This window comes from Podarcis tiliguerta (genome assembly GCF_965153285.1).
Source record: "Podarcis tiliguerta genome assembly, chromosome: 2".
NCBI classification, from domain to species: domain Eukaryota; kingdom Metazoa; phylum Chordata; class Lepidosauria; order Squamata; family Lacertidae; genus Podarcis; species Podarcis tiliguerta.
In genome coordinates this window covers 29,128,746-29,148,274 of record NC_139535.1, presented here as the reverse complement: position 1 = coordinate 29,148,274, position 19,529 = coordinate 29,128,746, and the positions used below count along the sequence as shown (strand labels likewise).

Below are 19,529 nucleotides of genomic sequence, written 5' to 3'. Positions count from 1 at the left end.
AGTGAAATTTTTAGGGAGCAGGCTAGCAGGCGGGGCCCATTACTTACATCACAGGAGCCTATACAACACAAAACACTGTTGCTGTATGTAGGTTTTATTTTATTTGTTTTTTATCTTATATTTTGGAGATGTACATCCAGTTTTTCCCCTTTAATTTTTTTGGGGGCCCCCAAGAGAGTGGGGCCCTAATCTATAGCTTGTTTAGCTTATATGTAAATCTGGCACTGTTCTTCAGATCATTCATTTGTGAAAGTAGGGACCGTTTTTGGAGGCTTTTGTGTGGTGGGGGCTTAGTATAATAGATATGAGATGGCATAGAGGAGTGCCAAAATCTCTTTTAAAAAAACAACAGTTGAAAGCTTTGCCAGTGCTTCTAGTGGTGGCAAACAGACAAAACGTTTGAGTTTAGCCACTGAGGCAAACTCAAGCTACTGATCTGTTCCCCGAAAGGAACACTTCTCATAATCTTTGTTGCCTTTTGAAGTGGTGGCTTTCAGTCTTTCTTTTCTTTCTTTTTTAAGAGGAAGAAAAAAGACTTGATTCTTTCCTCTGCCACCTCATACTGTAACTGCTGTGGTAAGTCTCCTTTCTTAACAACATTTTAAAGAAATAGATGCTCCCCACTGACTATCAAAAACGTTCCAGGCTAGCTTTCCCTCAGCCACTGAAAACACCAGAAAATGCTGAAGTGAAAACTGCAGCCCAGAACTTACTAGCCATCACCACAGTATCTTAAATAGATTGGAAATGAGTATATTGATACTTGAAAATGAGAAGGGAAGATGCACAGGCCTAGAAGAGATTCTGATGCCCAGAAGAAGGAAACTACTAAATATGTATGGTGTAAAAATATAGACATGAAGTTTTGAGGGAAAGAATTTCTATATGACTCACGTGGGAGGTGGGGAAAAGGCAGATTCTGTATAGAACTGTGGAAAGGAAGAAGAATGACAGGATTGCTCTAATATACTAGTATCCAGGAGTCGTTGTTAAATAAAATAATTTACTTATTTGAATGGGGTATTACTCTGTAGCAGGAAAGATTGTGGGTAGCATCCTGCCATTCTTTCATGCTAAAGATCTGTATTTCATTCCCAAATTAAGAGACTAAGTATTACCACAATACTTTGCTTCCCCTTGTGTTCATTTTCAACCCGCATTTCCTGTTACCAAGCTGGATCGCTTAATCTCACACTTATCCTTAACTTGCTTTTTATCCTCATCCTTTGCAGTTGATACGTTCCTCTTCAATTGACCTCTCCACAAGATCTCCTCAGCTGCCTTTTTTCCTGAAGCATACAGCTTTGGATATGATCCATAGTGAATTGCTTACTCTGCAACCAAATGCAGAATTAAACAGATTTATTCTCCTTCATATGAAAAACTCAGGATTTTTAAAAAGAAAAATGCACCTTGGTTATTCAGACGTCTAAAATGTGCGGGGCTACATAGTAAAAAAATATTAAATAGTTATTGTTTTTCACCTTCAAAGATGTAACTAGTAATGATTTGTTGGAGTTCAATAGGAATTCATTTATTCATTTAGTTTATATAAATATTTGCAGGTGCTTTTTGACCCCACATGGGCCTCCAAAGCAACCCAGAGAACACAATAAGAACAATTAAAAATAAAATAACCTATTAAAATTTAATCAGATTATTCAGTTATGTGAATTGGATATACAAGGCCAGAAAGGAAAGCTAAAATAGAATATTTTCATTTTAATAGTGCTTCTCAATCTCTCTTACTTTAGTGTGCCTTCTAAGGAATGGGAACTAGGTGCAACTAAGTTGCAGCACAATATTATGCATGGCTACTCAGAAGTAATGAATTTAATTAGGCTTCCCCTTACATATGTGAATATAGGATTGCACACTTACCTGGGAATTAGCATCTTTCAAAACTAATAGCTTATAAGTAAACATACACAACAGGGGTGGGAAACCCCTTTGGCTCTGTGGGGTCAGATCTTTTTCTGGTCCCACTGTGAGGCAAACCTTGACAGGTGGGTTGCCTCATCCACTTGTCAAAATACCTTGTGAAGCACCACATTGCCTGCCCTGTGCTTGCTGATTCCTTCCTGCTTGCAGCCAGTTCCTACAAAAGACATCTTTATTTCTCCCCTCTCCATCAGCTCACAGGGAGGTGAGAAAGAAGTAAGCTACCAACATAGAATTGAAGCCTATCCTCCTGCCCATCAGCTGATGTCACAAGTGACAGGTGAGCATGGTTGGGGGAAATGGCATCTCAGGCCAAATTTGATCCATGGCAAACCCAGGTTCCCCACCCCTGATGTATAGGATTTTATTGTTAGTCCATAGTGTCTTTGTGCATGACTGTATATACATATATGATCACATACATGATTTTCAAATTGCTGGCAAGCTTTTTTTAAAGAAGTGGTGGATAAATTTTATGGCAAATAGGTCGTAAGTGGACAGTGAATTGCAGGTATGTGTAGCAACATAGCTGCCGTTTCCCATTAATATATAAGTATTGCCAATGTTATTCAGTAGTTCCCAGCCATTCTAAGGCTGATTTTTGTTCTTCTGTTGTCTGGTAGAGTCCAGGAAAGGAGTAAAATTGGATTAGCATTGATAATGCATTAAACCAGCCTATTAATATCGACAAGCTGTCAGTGTTGTTATAATGCTATTGTAGTAACCTGAGTAAACTGGTAACACTTTTATACGGCCACATAGTAATCTCAAAATTATCAGGCCACAAAGGTGATCTTCGTTTTGATCCTTCCATCTTCACCCAATTCCCTTCGTAATCTTACCACACTTACGGATTTGCTCCCATCCCACCATTTATTTATTTATTTAACCTTACTGACATTCCTCTCCACCCCACCCACACAAATCCCAAGGCAGCGCTTTCAGAATGTTTAATAGCAGTACTTAGCATTTATAAGTTGCTTTCAAAGTGCTTCACATATATTACCTCAGTGATTTTATAAAGCAGGTGTATATTGTATATAGTGTATTGTGTATTGTATATTGTATATCTATATTGTATATAGAGGATGGAGGCCAAGAGATGATAGCTTATTGGAGACTATTTAAGCTGCAATTCTGTATGCATTTTCCTGTGAGTAAGTCCTTTTCAACTCAGCGGAGCTTACTTCTGAGTAGATGTGCCATAGGCAGGCTGGCATAATGAATTCATATATGAGGCAGGATTTGAACTGACGGCTTCCCAGCTATCAGGTTATACTCTTAGCCATCTGGTAGGGGACAGTGGGGTCGGGTGGCGGTGATCCCGCTGGTGAATTTGCACTGCACTGACCTTGCCACTGCCTGGACCTTTCGTCCCAGTATGCAGCAGCAACACAGGCAACTGTGGAGGCCTGGTGAATGCCAACACTCCCACCTGCTATCTGTTACTATCCACGCCACTCAAAACCTACAAAAATTACTGGGCCCAAATTCTTCAGCTCAGTCCTGGTCAAAATAGATTTTCTGTTTCTTTTGAGAACACTTCTCAAAGTTCCCCTGGGGGGTCCTTTCAATGGAAATTCCTAAGATCAACAGCTGACTTTTGCTGTGTTCTTCTCCTTAATTCTTTATCATCTGTTTGTCAAACTGATGGCCACTGAATTAAGAGGCGTCTCAGGCAGGATGCTATGGGCTGCAGAAAAGGGTAAAGTAGGTATTTTCTTCAGTGTTTTTCTCCAGTTTCCTTATGAAAATTGGTTGCAAATGGGAAATGAAAAAAGGGCTGCTTTTTCATAGCCAGAAAAGGCCATCAAAGTAAGGGATCACTTAATGCAAAAGAAATCTGTGCAAAGATTAGGAAGCCGCCTTATACTGAGTCAGATCATTGGTCCATCTACCTCAGGGCAGGGTTGGAGAATTATATAGTAGAAATGGTGCAAAAAATAAGGAAAGGTATAGCTATATGGTGCTGCAAGCAACCCTTCCTTGCACATTTTAACAAGCATTTTTAGAAAAATGTTAGATGAAGATTAAGCGATGTCCTATCATTCGAATAAACCTGCTCACTGGAGCTAAAGTTATTCGTTAAATGGTGTAAAAACTATGAATTATGTAATGATGATTACTATGATCAACAATCACAGATAAGTTGAATGCTGTGCAGTTGGTTTTTATTAATGATTATTATGTGTGTGGGTTTTTGTTTAGATTTTTAACTCACCCTGTCTTAAGGTGGGTCAGAGCTGGAAACTGCATATTATAATATTTAATCGGGGGAAATATAAATATAAGATTTAAATCTATCTGTATCTCTCTCTCTCATCTATCTATCTATCTATCTATCTATCTATCTATATCTATCTATCTATCATCTCTCTCTCTCTCTCTCTCTCTCTATCTATCTATCTATCATCTATCTATCATCTATTTAAACATTTAAAGAGGATGGTTGTCACCCACTACATATAAGCATAATTAGCTTATATGTGTTTTGTAGAGGGACCATATGGACAGGGCTTCCATTTTATCCCATGAACTGTTTTCATTCTGAGCATAGATACCTGAAGCCTTTGGAACAGTTGATGCCTTCTCACTACACAGGTAAAGCAGTTTCAAATCTGTTTCATCCTTCATGGCTCTCAAATAATAAAATCATAATCCTTAATATTGTAGTTTTGTGAAAGGGCTAGAGGAACACCATTCAAAAATTCAGAGCATCGTCACAGAAGAAAATGTTTTCAGGGTTTTGAGTTGTCAGAAACCATTCGGTGAGAACTAGAACTGCTGCTCACTCCCTTGCTGTAATTGTATGCAGCACCAGCTGGGAATATTGTGAGACTGGTACAACTGCAGTAGTATATGCTGATGGTATCTAGCTATACATCTTGTTAATGATGAAGGCAGTGATAATGGCCTTTTGCATTGTTCTGACATAATGCTGAGTTAAGAAGTTTGATGCAAGATTTTAGCAGCAGTAGTGCATTCACCTGCAGGCTGGAACATCCAGTCTGGAGGGCCCTACCCCCAACCTCACTGCCTCCTCATCCCACTGCATCCTGATAAACACATTCAACTATCACTGCCAGGAGGGTGCCACACTGCTCCCCTCCTCTGCACAGCTGCTGGTTTTTAACCAGGCCTAAGTGATGCTAAGGGACGTGGGTGGCGCTGTGGGCTAAACCACAGAGCCTAGGACTTGCCAATCAGAAGGTTGGCAGTTCAAATCCCCGCGACGGGGTGAGCTCCTGTTGCTCGGTCCCAGCTCCTGCCAACCTAGCAATTCGAAAGCACGTCAAAGTGCAAGTAGATAAATAGGCACCGCTCCGGTGGGAAGGTAAACAGCGTTTCCCTGCGCTGCTCTGGTTCGCCAGAAGCAGCTTAGTCATGCTGGCCACATGACCCGGAAGCTGTACGCCGGCTCCCTCGGCCAATAAAGCGAGATGAGCGCTGCAACCCCAGAGTCGGTCACGACTGGACCTAATGGTCAGGGGTCCCTTTACCTTTACTTAAGTGATGCTGAATAGAGGAAAACAGCCAAATAATGATTTGAAGGTAGCCTCTGAGCTGATTCAGACATTATGTTTAGTTGATGTGAAAACTAAGCCCCACTGAACTCAATAGGACTTCTGAGTACGCATGCATAGGATGGATTGCAGTGTTAATGTTTCTGTTAAGTCTTGGGGCACCTATGACTCCACAGATGTTGGACTCCAGCTCTCATCAATGCAGCCAGCACAGCCAAAAGCCACACAACATCTGGAGGGCCACAGATTCCCCACCACAGTTGGATCAATGCGTGCAAACGATGACCGAGGAGATATTGCTGGTCAGCTTCCCACCTGTTTGGCCGATAGCCTATTTTGCCATGAGACCGCTCAGCCTAATCAAACTCCACCACCCAGCAGAAGGGGGGGGGGCGCGGAGGGGTCGATTGCTCTTTCTGATTGGTAAGGGGACAATTTTTTAGAGGGTGAGAATATCTTTAATGCCTCTCTAACAGCACACTAGGTGTCCATAGAATTATTATTCAGATCAATGATCTAGCCTGAATCCATAAGATGTTACTTTAATATTCCGATTTTAACTATTATAAGCCACCTTAAATAACACATATATATGAGAAAGGTGTGGGATGTAATTCCTCATATAAATAAATAGTTAGCAGTCAGAACACCATAAATTACTTGTATTCATAAACATCCCTTATCTTCTCACTTTGAAATTACTAATAAGAAGCCCAGGGCTGTAAATGTATGTCCCCTGTTTATATTTATAGGGCTATCTAGTTTGTTCTAATGAATGCATCACAATCTTTAACACACGTCTTTCCAACTAACACCCAGGACATTAAGAGACCTTTTCCAAGCTATAAAAATATATTTATTCATTAAATTTTCACTCAACAGAAATGTCAGATTAGTAACATGGTATTTTTTGTATGGCATCAAAAATAATAAAAAAATTAAATCCGCTCATATCTCCTGGTTGCATTTCTGTGTCACATGAGGACAATATAAGAATTTTGATTGGAGCCAAACACATGATGTTTTATACCATGAGGCAAAAGTTTCCTTTCCTTTGTGCAGAAAATGTTGATAGAGGGACACTGTCAAACCAGCAATTTCTCTCATCAGGTCAAAGTAGTGCAGCATCCAGTGCCAATTGTTGTTGATTAGTCCTAATCGGTAGGGAGGGTGTCATTAGTTTTAGTATCCCTAGTGCTATGGTTCTCCTGTAAGGCTAAACCATGGTTTAGCAGTACATTCATGAGCAGGTAACCCGAGAAAAGCCTTAGGTTCATGTTCTACCCCTCCCCCTGACCACATGAACGAGAAAGCTTTACTAGGATTTAATTTCACAAAAGCATGAGTTGCTATTTAGTTTCAACCAGAAACAAACTCCTATTAGTTAAACAAGTAAGGTTAATAAACCATGTTTTGAAGTTAGCTAGCTTAGAAACTAACCAGAGTGTATTTTAAACTACAATTTATTGTTTGTATGTCAAATGAACATTAGTGGCAATTTGGTAAAGACCTTGCCATGGAAAGAAAAAGAAGCCAAAGCGTAATTCAAGCATGTTCCTGCTTGTTCACTTCATGCTAAACCATGGTTTAGGTTTAGCGTTATGTATAAGTACAGCCAAACTTTGAATTACTTCCTATTCGGTGAAGGACATGTCAGGAGAGTTCTATCTGCCTGATTTCAGACTTGATGAAACTTAACGTTTACCAATAATGTTAACAATCATAGATAATATCTATAAAGATTAGGAAAGCCATTTATAATATTTCATCTTAGCTCTGTTCTTAAATTAATAAGATTTTCATTTGCACTCATACCTACAGTCTTCATCTGTTTGTGTCGTCACTGCCCAATAGCAGGATAATAAGTCCATCTTAAAAAGTCAGGAAAGGGAACTTTCTGGAAAGGGAACAAATCTGAGAGGCCCCTGAAAACAGGTGCAATGCTTGAAACTATTTTAAACTTTGGGTGAACATTTATTGATTTCAAGCTCCAGGCATTTTGTTAAGCTTAAAGTAAAAAATTCTGCATGGAGTTTAAAAATAAGCAGGATATCGGATTTCTGAAATCCACATCTTTGAACTTATGTTAATTGCTTTGTAATATACTTAGAACAAATGCTTCTGGGTAGCTTAGCAAGCCGCATTTAACCCGTGAGATAAAATTTAAACCAGCCCACCTGCTCTAGCATATTTTTATTTATGCGTGGCATAATGCCATATGGTCCATGTTAGAGGTCCTCCAAAATATATTGCTAACTTTATAGTTAAGCAATCAAGCAAATCCAGATCGGCTGTTGCCAACTCAACGCATTTCATGTGATTTCTTGTCAATATTTATTTATTTAAAATATTTTAAGTCTCCTTTTAGAGCTAAGCTCTCACATGGTTGCTTCCAGAAAATAGAACACAAAATAATTAATCAATATTGAAATCTAACCATAGACACTAATAAACATGAAGGAGCAGCAATAAATTCAACAGTATTAATAGCATTAAGAAAACAGTTATTTTATTTGAAAATGCATTCTTATACGTTTTGAATTTGTTATGCAATAAATGTGGCCAAAACAGCCACAGGACTTCCTGCCTTTTCAGCCAGTGTGTAGATTCAGATGTCACATCACCAAGTCATCAGATCAAGCCTTAGGAATTTGTACAACCATTTGCATTCCTTGTCTTCTGTCCCATGCAAATGTCCACCTCTCTTTGGTGGTTACTGATAAGGTTTTTGTGAGATGCCTTCACCCAGTGTAACTGCAGTTCACTCTCAAACTAGAGATTGAAACCAGCTAAACTATTTTTATGATAATTCTGACAGCACAGTAAATCATAGCTTGCTGATAATCACAAAAAAGATGTAGTAAATGCATGGACTGAGGGGGGAGGAAGAATGCACAAACCTGTGAGGTACTCTAAATAGCAAAATAATGGTTTGTGGTTGGTTTTGCGGTTGATGTCTGAAACAGGCCTTTGCAACACTTGAATATAATCAGTTTTAATTTACAGAATCCGTGGCCAGAAGTATTTAATAATCCTCCACTGTCCCCTAAAAAAGGGACCCCTATAAAATGTTTAATTGAGTTCAACCATATTCTGAGAAATTAAACACATATCCATTTCTTTTTCTTGTTTGACATAGCTTCAACAAAACAAACATGGCAGTTAAGAATTAACAGATGGAAGTGTGAACCCTTCACAGTACTTGAAGCATTGCTCAAGAGTATTTGATCAACGCAGATTCAAAAACATTTCCCAACATAATATCTATTGAATTCCTGTTATTCAAGGTCTGTTTGGCCTTTAATTTTTCATGGACAACGTAGATGTTAGGAGCCCATGCATACCTGTTAAAAATGAGCCGTGCAAATTGCTGGCATACAGTTCTTGCTTTAGGACACATCTCTGAAAGCAGCTGAGAAGAGATACCTAAGTTAGCAATTCACTCTTTGTGTTGTAACAGTTAGGCAATGATGTGAGGGATGCATCTGAAATACCTGCTAAAAAGTAAGATCTAAATTCTACTGGTCTGTGCAGTTTTGGGTCCAAATATTATATGGTTTTGTGAGATTTAGAAGAAGTGATAAGCGGATCCCCTGTCTCCTTCCAATATGCACAGGGAATAATTTGGGGACCAGATTATTTTACTGGGTGACTTCTAGATATTTGGCAAAATAATATGGGCTCTTAATTGGCACTGGTGTGTATTTATTCCCTATTGTCAGGGGACATAAAAGTCTGCATATCAGCAGATTTGGGTTAGCATCTTCACTGTCTTGCCAGCCCCTGGATCTACCTGCAGTTTTGCTAGCCCCACTCTCCAGAGTGAAGAGTCAGAAGCCTCAACATTGTCCTCAGATATAGGGGCCGGAAAGAAATGCCATACAAGTTCCATTCCTAGGATAACTTGGGGAGTGGGCCCACATTCCTGGCCTCGCTTGAGCCTGTGAAACCTTACTGATGCCCACACATTGAGTATGGATTTCTGCAAAAGAGAAGTCTACGTGTGTAAACTTACATGAAAGCTGAAACACTGTGTTTTGGCTCTTGGGAAAGCTACATGCATAGAGGTTGAAGTATAGGTCTCTCTACAGATATCCATTCTGAATGTATGGAAGTCAGGGGCAGGGCAAGGAAGCTACGTAAGCTCAGGGGCATGGCTAGTGGTGTGGTTCTGCTCCCCAGTAATTATGTGGCACAGGCTCCACACCCTCATGTACCCATAATATCTTCCATTGTATCTTTTGTGATAAATTATAACCATTGCCAGGCACGTTGGTAACAATTCTTGGCAGAAAAGTGGGTGATAAATTAGTAAATAATACTGCAGCATCCTGACATGGGCCCCACTGTTGTTTTCACCACATTTTTGCATGTGGTGGCAGAGGGGAGAGCTCAGAACAGGCAGTGTAATAAGGTCTTAATTGGGCCATAGGGTCTGTCACAAATTTCTAGAGATAGTAAGCATCTTAGGGTGTGTGTGTAGTTTTTGCGATCCACAACATTTCTGGATGCCGTGGCAAACATACACAGCAGTGCCCTAAGGTTCCTGTTGTCCCTGGATACTTCTTAGCATGCTTGCAGCAGCACCTATAAACTCCGAGATGCTGCAGAGCATAACTGTAGAAGCATCTAAGGCTTATTACAGCAACAGAGCTCTGGCACTTTCCATGTTGCCCTGTTGCCAAGGAATTATTGGAAAAGGAACGGGAGATGGAGAAGGGCACTATGTGAGTATGTGTCAAAACAAACCCATTTATGATTGGCCCAAACTCCAGGGAGGTTTGGATCCGATCCTAAGTGGATCTGGGAAGGGCAGACCTGGTGTCTGACCCCCAATGTACCATTTTTAAACACCATCCCATAGCTTGTTTCTGTGTCCTATAGACACGCAGCCATTCTATTTTAAGAGCACATACAGTAGTATTTTCTACCAGCTCACAGCCAGATTGTCATGCTTGGAAGTGAAATTTGTTCAAGGAATCTAGCTTTTTCTCCCCTCTTAGGAATTGCCTCTGGTCTCTCTCCAATTATTTCGTATGCCAACTATGTGAGAAACTCTGTAGAATATGCCTGGCACTGTGGGTTGAATGTCTAGGCAGGCTTGAAGAGCTACACTAAGGGCTGGAAGACGAAGTACAAATCATCTACACTCTGGGTGGTTGCAGCGCCTTATTGGGATTGCATTTATCTAGCAGCATTAAACTGTTGCAGAAATTTTGCATCCCCATAGCTTTTGATCTCTAAATTGCACGTCTTAACAAACCCTATGTCTTAACAATACAGATTAAAGTAAGAAAACAGATGTCAATGGCATGACATCTGTGATGCCAATAGGGAGAATGCAGCCTTGCCAAGATGTTCTGTGGTTTGAATTCTCATACAGCCAATGTTTCTTACACAGACTCCACATATCTGAATCCCAGATCTGGATCTAAGATGTACTGCTGAATGTCTGGAACTAATGGCTGACCAGGCACTGTGGTCTAAACCCCTGAGCCTCTTGGGCTTGCCAGTCCGAAGGTTGGTGGTTCGAATATGCGTGATAGGGTGAGCTCCCGTTACTCTGTCCCAGCTTTTGCCAACCTAGCATTTTAAAAGCAGACCAGTGCAAGTAGATAAATAGGTACCACTGTGTTTCTGTGCGCTCTGGCTTCTGTCACGGTGTTCCATCGTGCCAGAAGCTGTTTAGTCATGTGGTCTGCAGTCAAACACTGGCTTCCTCGGCCTGAAAACGAGATGAGCGCCACATTGCATAGTCGTATTTGACTGGACTTAATTGTCTAGGGGTCCTTTGCCATTTTAACTTTACAATTAATATTGATTGCCTATTACATGCTGATAACAAGTAGTTATCATCCCCGTCTGCCAGCTACAGCTCTCTGCCCTGAGAGACTTGCAGTGTTAATTCTGGCATGGGAAACAACAGAGGATGGGGTGTAATGGAAGCAGGACATAAACAGGGAGCAGTAAGGCCTGTTTCATGGGAGGGGGCTGGCCTCTTTGCATATTTTAGCTTACAGTTTGCACATTCAAAATTACCCACTGGTTAATACTGCAGCGTAGTTGGAGGGGTGGGTTTCTATGAAGCAAGGGGATATCTTCCTTAGATTTCAAATATCTAACTCCTACTCAGAAGTATGGCTTATTGTGGCCTTTCCCTATGCACTTTCCCTCAGGAATAAGTCTCTTTTATTGTTTAAAATTCACATGCACACATACTTTGTTCAGAGTGTTGATCATTTTTCCTAAGCCTCCAAGGAGACCCTTTTCTTACTCATATTCTCTACTGTAAACTTAGAACTAGCCAACCAAGTCCAATGAATCCTGTGGTTATAGGACAAAAAAAGCCCCAACAGAGGACATAGTGGTAAGCCATTAACTATGATTAGGAAAATTAGCCATTGCACAAGGTGCGTGCTAGCTGGTGCATGTAGCCCAAGGACTCCTGCTCTTCCAGTGGGGAAACAAATCACAGAGCATCTCTTCTGGCTTATTGCTATGCCTGAACTAGCACTCATGGCTTGTGTCTTCAAAGTAAGCAGCGACTGGGAACCCAAGAACTAGCCTTCTGCTGGAGGAAGGGAGGCAAGAAGTGAGAGATCTCAGCGTTCAGCCCCTTCGCAGGCCAGTTTGCTCAACAATAGTTAAGTGTTACATCTGAATGCAGTCAGTGTGTAAACTAACTTGCTTGCTTACATGCTATTTCTCATTCTGTTCTCGAATGGAAGACATCTCATATACAGATATGTTCTATGTACTTTCTCAGCAGCCACTGTGAACCCTGTTTGCTCATTTATATATGGCTTTTAAAAGTCTCATAACCTGGGATGGAGTTGTTATTTTTTTACCTATGTGCATATGTAGTGTTTTTACAAAAAGGTGTCAGATTGGGGACATGTCAACCCTGGACCATGGGAAGAAGTGTGCTTCTAGAAGTACAGGGGATTTTCAGGAAGGTGTTGTTTGAAGTTAACCATTTTTTTTATATTTCCACAAGCATTTCTTGAGTCAAAATATATAGTTGCTGTGATAGATACATCTAAACACTGTAATCGGATTACAATGTGAGTAAAAATAGGTAGAACTCCCCTTTTCTTCTTTGTCTGTTTCTTTCTTTTGCACGATAAAACCCTAAAAGATTCTGCTGCCTCGCTAATAAAATTCACATTTCTTTTATGAGCTTGGCTTATTTTAATGAACATTTTACATTTACCGTGCTACATTAGCAAAGTGTCTCCTGATTTTATGTAACAAAGGTTTACATAGTGGTTTTCAGATTACTTTCTATACCCCTCAAAGCTCTTAAAATGCAGTATTTCAGTCAACAATTATCAACCCAAGATGGTGATGCTGCCGCTGCATTAAAAAGACAGAGGCCTGCTAAGTATCTTTTAGGGAGCTGTAATAGAATGTAATTGTTGGAAAAGAGAGTTTGTTCTCACAAGGAGCAAGAATAAGGAATCCCTACCAGCTCATCAGTCCTGAGTTATTTTACAGTAGTAAAACTAGATGCTTGCTTTGTCAAACACCATTGGAGTTAGCAAAGTAGGCTATACCGTGTTGTATTCTTGACTAATGGCCCTTACTTGAATGCTGTAACAAGTTAGAAAGATTAAAAGCCATACCACTGTAATAATACTTCTGTCTTAGACAATACTTAGAAGGATGTTCTGATGTAGCTTACATTTTGCATTGCACTGTAGGGCAATTACAGCTTTCCCCGTATCATAATTTTTAGGCAAAAGTTCCTGGCAACGACCCATTCCAGAGCGATTTTCATTTATGAGCTTTACTCATGACCTGCCTTTTCCAGTCTCCAAATCCCTCTTTGATCTCTTGATACCCTCTACCAAAATGTTTTTGCCATTCTTCATTAGGCCTGGGCAATGTATTGATACATCTCCCAGGACCAGAGGGCCGGAGCATGATGACGCCTTCACCCAGTGGCATATCACAGGTGGGGCTTGACTGTGCCTGGCACCCTCCACCACCAGCCCCTGGCACGCGGAGGAACAAGCCGCATTGGCTGCTGGGGTGAAACCACTGCTTCTCCTGCTGAGGGAGCTGAGAAAGAAGCAGGGTGATGTGGAAAACGTATGTACTGTACGTCAACCGCTGCCATACTCACAGAGAGACACTGTTTGACCCCCTTTTCTCTGTTCGGAAGGGAAGGGAAGGTGGTTGTCCAATCCTGAGATCCAGTGAAATCTGGGCGTGTTCAATGTGGTAGAGTTTAAGGCTCCAGTGGTGCCTTTTTTCAAAGAGGGCCAGATTTGATGAAGTGAAGGGCCGTGAGGGCCGATCAAAGGGGCAACCAAAGTTGCTGACCCTTTTTTAGGATTGTGGTTGATGAGCTTTTTTTTAGGGTATTGCCCCAAAGTTGTTGAGCTTTTTTTTGAAGTTGTTGAGGTTTTTTTAGAATTTCACCCACAGGGGCCGGATTAAACTGACCGGTGGGCCAGATTGGGCCCCCAGAACACACTTTGGACATGCCTGGTTTAAGCCATTGAAAACAGGAACTGAACAGGAAGAGCAAGCAGTCCCTTGTGCACTGTGGCTATTTGAGGGGATATTTACTAAGAACTACTGTGGACACCATAGGAAATGTTGGTGGGCCCATGGGAACCACAATGGCCACCCATGTGCTAGGCCCTTATCCCTGGCACCCTGTAGAGGTAAGTGCTTATCTCATGCTCAATATCTTGTTTAGCTGTTGGGCAAGTCTTTAGCATGGTACATAGGCAAACCGATTCTTCTTACACACACAGTAAACTTCCTTCACTGAAGAACAGCCAAATTCTCCATGGATTTTTCATTTTGATATTACATTTCTTACATATATTCACCCACAATCATTGCAGGGAGGAAGCAATATCATTCTTGTATGCCAGTGTTACAACACAGCAGTAGTAGCAACAGCGGTAGTACCTGAAAAAACCTCACAAAAACTCAAGAGGTGGGCACAGTGGACGCTCGGGTTGTGAACATGATCCTTGTGGGAGGCACGTTTGCAACCCACAGCGTTCGCAACCTGCAGCACCACGTCTGTGCACGCGCGGGTTGTGATTTGGAGCTTCTGCGCATGTGCGAAGCGCGATTTAGCGCTTCTGCACATGTGCGAGGCCCGAAACCCGGAAGTAAGCCATTCCGGTACCTCCGGGTTTTGGCACATCCGTAACCCGAAAACGCGCAACCTGAAGCGTCTGTAACCCAAGATATGACTGTATTACCAAAGTGATTCTTCATGATTGCTGTAGAACAGTTTATCAACAGTTTATCAAAAAGCACAGTACAGGTACTTGGGCCTTTCACCTCCTCTTGCTGGCTCCATCATCTGTAGGTAGTAGTCTTTAAGACATTCTCTCCCAACCAGCATGCCAGTTTTGAATTTAATACAGCCTTAGCAGGAATCATATCCCCTTTTCTTCATCCTGCTGGAGCAAAGCTTTTCCTGCTGCTTAAAACTGTAATTTTGGATAAAAGGATATGTAATAACTTCAAAAAAAATGTGAGAAGATCTTCTGTTAATACAGGATAAACTCCCTTTAACTTCAGAAAGCTTAAAGTCAAATTTGGCAGAGCTTACAAGGGTGGTATATATGGAGGCTGGATTGTAGTAACCACCAATATATCCAGGGGAGGAAAAAAACTTTTTATCTGTTTTGGATTATGTTAGACGTCTGCTGGACTGCCCTGTCTTATTCTGCACATGCCTGGCAGGTACGAGGCAAGAGTTCCCCTGGTGCTTGCTACTTTCTAGAGGGCTTCAGTATATGAATTTGGCATTTTACAATCTCTGACTCTTCCTCCTCTACCACCTCTGAGCTGCGTGTTACATTGGTATAAAATGTGGTAACTTTTTCTAAAGAAGAATTCCGGGCAATAAGTCTTCAAGATTGTAACTAAGACCAAGAGCTATCATTTGTTTCTGTTATTTCACCCTTTATGGAAATAAAATAAAATAAACCAATAGGCTAACATAATGCCTAACTGAAGCGTGATTCAACCAATTGTCTTCTTATTTTTATTTTTAAATGTGTGTGTTGGTTAAATCTTGTAATGAAAGGGGAGCTGTTGTTGTTTAATGCTGGAACCTGATTTTGAATTCTTCTAAAACAAAATAATTGGGATTACTTTAGAAATCAGAATAAAACCCATCTGCAATTGAAGTTTTGTGATCTATAGTAAGATTGCATAAGGGCACAGAATGAGGCATCTGATTAATTATGGTTTTTTCCGGCTTTTTTGGCATTCTGTTTATGACAATTACACGACTCTTTATTAACTCTCTGGAAGAAAGCAGTGTTACAGGATGAGAAGAGACTTCCTTCATCTGTTACCCCGTAGGTAATTTTTGTGCTTTTTCCAATATTTAAGTGCCTCTTAACTGCTTGCTGTCCATCTGTATACCATTCATAGTACTGTAAACTAGTATATGTAGCATGACCTTGTAACTTGCTTTGTTTGTGCATCTGCCAGGACAATATGTTGCCTTTCCTTAAAATGCAAATATGCTGCATACGGCAGAGAGCTCCTTAGTCAATAAATAAATTGAGGTTAAAAAAAAAAAAAGCCCTGTACCTAATACCCATTTAATTTAAATTCATTTTATAAACATAAAGACGCCTTTTAAGAGAAGCTTTAATTCAGACTAGCACCTTGATTTGTGGTTGCCATGGAGAATCAAATCTGTCATTTGACAAGAAAAGTCACCCATTTATGACAGCACTTTATCTTGTCTCTCCAGGGGAAGAAAATGTCAAAAGTGAGAGCAGGGGAAAAAATAAAGCCTTGAAACACCAGAATTTCTTGATTTCATTTTTATTATTCAGCTATCATATCCTTTCTGATAATAGCAACTTGGTGAAAATAAATAATGTTCCTACAGTAAAATCAAATATTTCCTATTGGAATGGACAGGGCTCTTTGTGACTGTCAGAGCTGTGAAGTCTGGCAAGAAATAGTGTTATTAGATAAACCCACAGTGCCCAAATCCCATTTTCTTTTCATTACTGTGTCAAAATAATTATACCTGTGTAATTTGGGTAAGAAATTGTAGAATAAGTAAAATGGTCCATCGTAACAGATTGCTTTAAGGCTGTGTTATTATGGGGTGGGGTTTTCGTCAGGCTGTAGGAAAAGAAAACGGCGTTATAAAAAAGTATTCAAAATTTCATTTGAATAACGATAATGTAGCTAACCTATCATATTATTCGCAGAAACATGAGAAGGCAAATGCTGTATTCCATATATCTCTATCTATATAGTTATATAGCCGTGCAGTCTTTTACAGAAGAGAGTTAAAAGGTGAAGGGGTTTTCCCCCCCTTTCTTTTTCTTTTAACACTTCAGAGATTCTGACCTGAGATTCATCAAAAGAATTCCAGAGGTATTGCGTGAAATCTTGTGCGATCAAGGACTCTTGGAAAGTGATTGTATATTGAAAGGCTTAAGAGTAATAAGAATTGAGTAATTCTTGGAATGTGGCCAGAAGTTATAAGTGTTTACGAATGTGTGTTTATATTTAGTGCATCTACGCACCAAATCTGTCTCAGGGGCATAAGTGATATTTCTTTTTACAGTGAGTCCTAGAACGCTGTTTAAGTGTCCCGACTAAAATAATCCATGCTATTCCTGCTTTTCTTGAGAGAGCTTTCCTCGGCCTGCTAATGCGTTGTATGGGTTGGTTGTGGTTCAAACATAATCTCGTATCAATGAGATAATATTATAATAAAGTCCTTTAGTGAGGGTTTAGCGTAAATATACAGCTAGTGACAGGAGATTTTTCTTCTTCTATCTGGAACAGTTGTGCCCAGCCTAGAAGAGATTATAACCCCACAGTATAGGCAGGAGGGGGGTGGGGGTGGGAAGTGGACAGAAAGGAACGGGTTGATCACTCTTTTTAGAAAAGATTGGCTTACAGCGCTGGTTTCATAGCCAGCAATACGTGGGATCTGCTGTGAGGAAACAGGCAGTACAATAGTTTTCTTCCCCCTACTAGTGTTGAGTTAGCACATGACAGTCCTTTAGAGCTGAAAGATAGACAAAAGGGAAGAAAAAGATGAAAGGAAAATGTAGCAACCTTGAGAACAGCCCCTGCAAATATATTTCAAGAAATACCTGCTCGCGTTCGCTTTCCCAGGAACCTGATAATCCTCCCCTTCAAAGGGACTCACCTTCGTGCCTGCCCATATGGTGTGTTGTGGCATTTAGCATTTTGATAAAACGAACGTTTATTTGTAGAATGTTAAAATTTAAAGTATATTAGTGATTTTTGTTGTAAAAAATAAAATAAACAAAATGGGTAATGCTGATAAATAATTTAAAGTTTGGATATTGTAGAGAGCTCTCCCCCCCCCCCCCCGGTGTTGGTGACAGTTTCTTCCTGGTCCTCAGACACATAGAAGGGCACATATCAACACTAACAAATGGCATATTCCAACTGTGGATAAAATGGCTTTGACACAGGGTGCTTTGAGAAGAGATGGGGAGCTCCGATTTAACCCCCCCCCTCCCACCGGGCCTGTTAGTGCCTTAAAAAGGACCTGCTGTTGAGCAGTTTCAAATGCCAAATATAATAACTGTCAGTATGTATGTGTGCATATGTGTGAGGGAATGGTTTCACACAACTTTATTTTTCAAGTGATGCTTGCAGCCGCACTGGATTGCCTGATCCTTCACAACTTCACAGTGTTGTTGCTCCAGGGTTTCACCTTTTCTTTATAGGTAGGCCCAGCCTGCCTGTGCTGAGTGGTTCTGATATCTAGTCAGTTTATCACTTGCCATCTTTCAGGTGTGACAGATGCTTGCCAAGTTTTGATTTCAAAAAAAAGTGGCCCCAGGGCAGACCCAGGAATGGAGCTAGGGGCATGGCCTATGTGCTCTTTGCTCATTTAAGAGTCCCGTAAGAGTCCAGTGGATTCTGTTGACTCCTGGAAGGACTGTACAGTATATATCAGCCAGGACCTGAGCCTACCTGCACCTGCTTATTCCTGGAGGGAAGCACCTAGAACAACTACCATATGCACATACAGTATCCCTAATATGTTATGCAGTGGTACCTTGGGTTACAGACGCTTCAGGTTACAGACTCCGCTAACCCAGAAATAGTACCTCAGGTTAAGAAGTTTGCTTCAGGATTAGAACAGAAATCGTGCGGTGGTGGTGCGGTGGCAATGGGATGCCCCATAAGCTAAAGTGGTACCTCAGGTTAAGAACAGTTTCAGGTTAAGAATGGACCTCCGGAACAAATTAAGTTCTTAACATGAGGTACCACTATATTGTATGGGAAGTGGATTTGAGAAACTGGATAACCAAGTTGTGAGCCAAGAGTTTTCAGTATCCTGAATGTAGCAGATGTGTGAGTGGAGGGTAGGTCAGTCATATTGCCAAAATCCCCTTACAGAAATACCTAATAGCCAGGTGTACCCATTATATATACACAGCCTTAGGAGGAAAGGAAATTTGTTACTCCAGCAGTCACATACTCATCTCGGCTCTGTATTTGTAGACATTAACAATTCAGCAGTTGTAGTGTTCTTCATGACTTAAGAAGGCTCACTGATTGCAGTCATGTCTAGGCAACATGGCTGCAAAGGCACTTCCATTTTGGTAAAGTTACATCTCAGTTGAATTCATTAATCTTAAGAAGTGTTCTGAAAGGCAAGAGGAGAGAAATGTTGGAGAACAACGCTGTCACCATCACTTGGATATTTCTGATTTGAGGGTAGGGAGAGAAAGGCGAGAATATGTATCCCCCTACCTCCCATAATCAGGCATGCAAAGTCTGGGGAAGAACAAGAGGGGGATGGGGGGAGCTTGTGAGCAATATAGCTTCCTTTAAAAATCACTGCTGGTTCTCTCTAGCACTGGTCATAGGCTTGGTACCATTTCCCCTAATGGAGGCTTTGTCCATTCAATAGCTGTGTGACAGCTCCAGATACAAGACTTGTTTAATTTATATCATCGGGATTTGGAGTGAGCTCTCCATTAAGGTGAATGACGAGACACTGTTGTGGTTCTGGAAAGGTGCTCAAAGGTAGCAGTAGTCTGGGTGAGGGACCAT

General features: G+C 40.8%; 1 protein-coding gene across 28 annotated transcripts in view; it reads left to right on the top strand.

Moving 5' to 3' along the window:
• FOXP1 (forkhead box P1) overlaps positions 1-19,529 on the top strand; it is a 521,641-nt gene that overhangs the window by 91,586 nt on the left and 410,526 nt on the right. For 7 of the 28 annotated variants that reach the window (XM_083425245.1, XM_083425254.1, XM_083425271.1 and 4 more), the window contains exon 4: positions 2,136-2,221. The exons of 19 other annotated variants lie outside the window; for them this stretch is intronic. The gene's annotated coding sequence lies outside the window, so the exon portion shown is untranslated. Of the gene's footprint in view, positions 1-521; positions 577-2,135; positions 2,222-19,529 lie in introns of those variants that run through there. 2 more of the 28 variants (XM_083425255.1, XR_014507551.1) reach the window with 1 other exon arrangement.